Raw genomic sequence first — 4,962 nt, forward strand, 5'->3', positions numbered from 1 at the left:
AGGCCGAAGCCTGCACTGGAGGCAGCTTATTGCCTGTTGTGTCTGCTTGGCGTTTGCAGGACACATTGCCGGCTACACAGTAGGGGAACAGCTGACATTACTGAACCCCACTGACACAGTGGCGCATGTTTTTCTCTCTACAGCCAGCACTTCCGAGCTCCAACTGGCGGTGTTAGAGCCCAGGGAATCAAGGAGGAGCAGAGTGCAGGCCGAAGCCTGCACTAGAGGCAGCTTATTGTCTGTTGTGTCTGCGTGGCGTTTGCAGGACACGTTGCCGGCTACACAGCAGGGGAACAGCTGGTGTTACTGAACCCCACTGACACAGTGGCGAGTGTTTTTCTCTGTGCAGCCAGCACTTCTGAGCACCAACCGGCGGTGTTAGAGCCCAGGGAATCAAGGAGGAGCAGAGTGTAGGCTGAAGGCTGCACTGGAGGCAGCTTATTGCCTGTTGTGTCTGCTTGGCGTTTGCAGGACACATTGCCGGCTACACAGTAGGGGAACAGCTGGCATTACTGAACCCCACTGACACAGTGGCGAGTGTTTTTCTCTGTGCAGCCAGCACTTCTGAGCACCAACTGGCGGTGTTAGAGCCCAGGGAATCAAGGAGGAGCAGAGTGTAGGCCGAAGCCTGCACTGGAGGCAGTTTAATATCTGTTGTGTCTGCGTGGCGTTTGCAGGACACGTTGCCGGCTACACAGCGGGGGAACAGCTGGCGTTACTGAACCCCACTGACACATTGACGGGTGTTTTTCTCTGTGCAGCCAGCACTTCCGAGCACCAACTGGCGGTGTTAGAGCCCAGGGAATCAAGGAGGAGCGGAATGTAGGCCAAGGCCTAATAGGAGCAAGTTGAAAAGGAACCTTTAACCCCCCCAGGCATTTGTAGCTGAAAGAGCCATCTTGTACAGCTGCAAAAGGAAAAGGTGGCTCTTTGTATTATGTTCATTGCAAATGCAAAACTAAACACTTATGTAATGTGTCCCCTCACACCATGAGACCGTCCAGGAGGTGGTAGAAAGTAAATAACTTGGCACTCAACTTGTGTATAGTGATGATTTTAAGAATTAAATATTTATTACTTGGATCGCAGTCCAGCATAAACGTTTCGGTCAAAACAATAAGACCTTCTTCAGTAGACTGCATTACAAAAGTATAACAAAACAATAATAAGTACATAAAACAATAATAGAGTAATTTTAACTAAGGAGATCAAAATAAGAAAAATCTCACAAGACTTTGTGATATGTGTCAGGTTGGAGGGCAGGAGAGGTAGGGAAAGGGTAGAGTAGTATATTTACATACCCGACTGCTTGTCAGATGTAGAGGGTCACAGAGTATAGGTAAGATCCTATATATTAATTGTAAATAGACCTCTAAAAAGAAAGGATTTCCTACAGTGATGAAACAGTAATAGTATGATAAAAAATGTATTATAAGGTGAGGGGGATGAATGGTGTACTGACCAGATTAATTGGATATGAACGCATAGTTCTTCAAATTGTGGTAAGGTTGGTAACTGAAACACAATATAAAGTCATGTGGGAGGAGCTACACACAGTAGGAGAAATTAGTTCACAAAGACAGAGCTTATAGGCAGAACTGAGAAGATTCTCACCTAAAATAGCCAGGATAGGTATGTATCCCATAGAATGAAAGAGCAGGGTAACTTTCAATGTGCTGGCTGTAATAAAACATATATAGCCATTACCATAACTGCGGGAATAAACGGCTCTATATATGGGTGGACTGAGTATCTTACCATATAATAATGAGTTCCTCACCATAAATGTTATTGTATATATTGGCCAATAGTTACTTGTGTAGTGGCACAAAATTCTAGAAAATAGGTAAAAACAATGTTATAGTCATGTGTGTGGTATTACATAGATACCTAATTCCCCATAGGAGGTGTCTATCACAAAAGGAGTGAGTGAAACGTGGCTCACCTATTGTGCAAGGTCTCCTTGAGAGTCCTGTAGGATAGGTGCCACTGTGTTACCGGCCCCTGCAATATAGCAGAGTGTTAGCAATAGATAATCTAAGTGGCAGGGAGAGAAGGCAAAACTTACCAATAGGTTGTAAATGGATGGTGTGCATCAACGCGGTGTCCGCCGCTGGTTGAATGCACATGTGCCAGTGTCTCTGGTTTAAATAATGACAGGGTGGGATCCTAGGTATCGCCGAAACCGGAAGTGTGTTCAGTGAATGACATATCCTGTCAGGGAGTGAAGGGCCGCCCTGTGGCAATAGGATCTCTCAGTGAGGATGGTCACCTGACCACCCCTGGAGGATTATGGGAGATGTAGTCTGGTGTTACTCCGAAACCGGAAGTGCGTCATCGGGCCTGACGCCTACTTCCTGTTAATGAATAGTGGGTGTTGTAGTCATGGTGATCGACTAGAAACAGCGATCACATGATAACATAAATAGAGTGATGTGTGGGGACATAGAATTATGTTGCACTATAAAGAGAAACATTTTAAACAACACTATAAGAAATTGTGGCCACATATAGCACAAGTATAGGAAAATAAATATGCAGTCGGGTAGGGGACAGAGGATGGGAGAGTCCAAAGGTGGGGAGGGATCCAGGAGGTGGGACTTTCCTTTGTAATGGGACGCAGCACAGCCGTCATTCCTCCCCCCTTGGCGACGTGCGCCACCTCCTCAGCGTTGTTTGATTCTGTCCCGGAGCCTGCACTGTTATCTTATCCCTTGGCCATGCGTAGTTAACGCTGCCCGTCTTCTGACATCATTTGATGTCAGGCTGGCTGCGCCTGTGCAGCCGCGCTGCCCGAGATCCCACATCGCAGTGTCATCTAATGTAATCACACTGCGGGCCTGGGATCCATGGGCATGCGCAGTGCATATCTTCGCCTCTCACTCCTCTCATTCCGGCTTCTTCAGACTGTGCGGCGTCACGGCCGTGGCATGCTATTAGGGATCAGCTGATGGCGCACGGTCTGAAGAAGGCGGAGGGAGATGAGTGAGAGCCTGAGGTGAAGATATGCACTGCGCATGCCCATGGATTCCAGGCCCGCAGTGTGATTAAAGCAGAAGAGACTGCGAGGCAGAATCTCGGGCAGCGCATTCGCACAGGCGCAGGCAGCCTGACAACAAATGATGTCAGAAGATGGGAGGCGCTAAATGCGTATGGCCAAGGGATAAAATAACAGCGCAGGCTACGGGACAGAATCCAGCAATGCTGAGGAGACAGCCCACGGCGCCAAGGGGCTAGGAATGATGGCTGTGCTGCATCCCATTACGAAGGAAAGTCCCACCTCCGGGACGGTGCACGGTGAGAGGGGACACATTTCTTAAGTGTTAGGTTCAGCGTGTGCAAGGAGCACAAAGAAAAGAGGCACCTTTTCCTTGTGCAGCATTACTGCTGCACAAGGTGGCTCTTTCAGTAACAAACGCCTGGGGGGGACAGGTTCCCTAAAATTTCAGTAGTTGTGTCAGCGTGGCAGTCGCAGGACACATTGCCGCAACACAGCAGGGGAGCAGCTGGCATTACTGAACCCCAATAACAGAGGAGCAACTGTTGACTGTGCAGACAGCACTTCTGGGCAGCAACTGGTGGTGTTGAAGCCCAGGGACAGCAGGAGGAGCAGGCTGGAGGTATTGCCGCAACACATCAGGGGAGCACCTATCGTTACTGAACCCCAATAACAGAGGAGTAACCGTTGACTGTGCAGACAGCACTTCTGGGCAGCAACTGGTGGTGATGAAGCCCAGGGACAGCAGGAGGAGCAGGCTGGAGGTATTGCTGCTACACAGCAGGGGAGCAGCTGGCGTTACTGAAACCCAATAACAGAGGAGCAACTGTTGATTGTGCAGACAGCACTTCCGGGCAGCAACTGGCGGTGTTGGAGCCCAGGGACAGCAGGAGAAGCAGGCTGGAGGTATTGCCGCAACACAGCCGGGGAGCAGCTGGCATTACTGAACCCCAATAACAGAGGAGCAACTATTGACTGTGGAGACAGCACTTCCGGGCAGCAACTGGCGGTGTTGAAGCCCAGGGACAGCAGGAGGAGCAGGCTGGAGGTATTGCCACAACACATCAGGGGAGCAGCTGGCACTACTCAACCCCAATAACAGAGGAGCAACTGTTGACTGTGCAGACAGCACTTCCGGGCAGCAACTGGCGGTGTTGAAGCCCAGGGACAGCAGGAGGAGCAGGCTGGAGGTATTGCCGCAACACAGCAGGGGAGCAGCTGGCGTTACTGAACCCCAATAACAGAGGAGCAACTGTTGACTGTGCTGACAGCACTTCCGGGCAGCAACTGGCGGTGTTGAAGCCCACGGACAGCAGGAGGAGGAGGCTGGAGTTATTGCCGCAACACAGCAGGGGAGCAGCTGGCGTTACTGAACCCCAATAACAGAGGAGCAACTGTTGACTGTGCAGACAACACTTCCGGGCAGCAACTGGCGGTGTTGGAGCCCAGGGAATCAAGGAGGAGCAGAGGAACGGAGTGCAGGCCGAAGCCTGATTGGAGGAAGTTGAAAGGGAACCTTTAACCCCCCCCCCAAGGCGTTTGTAGCTGAAAGAGCCATCTTGTGCAGCACTAAGTATGCAAAAGGAAAAGGTGGCTCTTTTAATTATGCTCCTTGCAAACGCAGAACTAAACACTTATAAAATGTGTCCCCTGATACCATGAGACCATCCCGGAGGTGGGACTTTCCTTAGTAATGGGACGCAGCACAGCTGTCATTCCTACCCCCTTGGTGCAGAGCGCCGCCTCCTCAGCATTGTTTGAATCTGTCCCGGAGCCCGTGCTGTTATGTTATCCCTTGGCCATGCGCACTTAGCGCTGCCCGTCTTCTGACATCATTTGGTGTCAGGCTGTCTGCGCCTGTGCGGACGCGCTGCTCGAGATTCCACCTCGCAGTCTCTTCTGATTTAATCACACTGCGGGCCTGGGATCCATGGGCATGCGCAGTGCATATCTTCGCCTCTCAC

At 50.5% G+C, this 4,962-nt stretch overlaps 1 long non-coding RNA gene across 1 annotated transcript; it reads right to left on the bottom strand.

Moving 5' to 3' along the window:
* Positions 1-1,051: 1,051 nt before the first annotated feature.
* Positions 1,052-2,258, bottom strand: LOC143818021 (uncharacterized). The gene is made up of 4 exons (XR_013224264.1): positions 1,946-2,258; positions 1,759-1,835; positions 1,615-1,680; positions 1,052-1,515 (listed from the first exon to the last, which is right to left on the bottom strand). It is a non-coding gene; the product is annotated as an uncharacterized LOC143818021 (long non-coding RNA).
* Positions 2,259-4,962: the final 2,704 nt, after the last annotated feature.

Source organism: Ranitomeya variabilis, chromosome 3, assembly GCF_051348905.1.
Source record: "Ranitomeya variabilis isolate aRanVar5 chromosome 3, aRanVar5.hap1, whole genome shotgun sequence".
NCBI classification, from domain to species: domain Eukaryota; kingdom Metazoa; phylum Chordata; class Amphibia; order Anura; family Dendrobatidae; genus Ranitomeya; species Ranitomeya variabilis.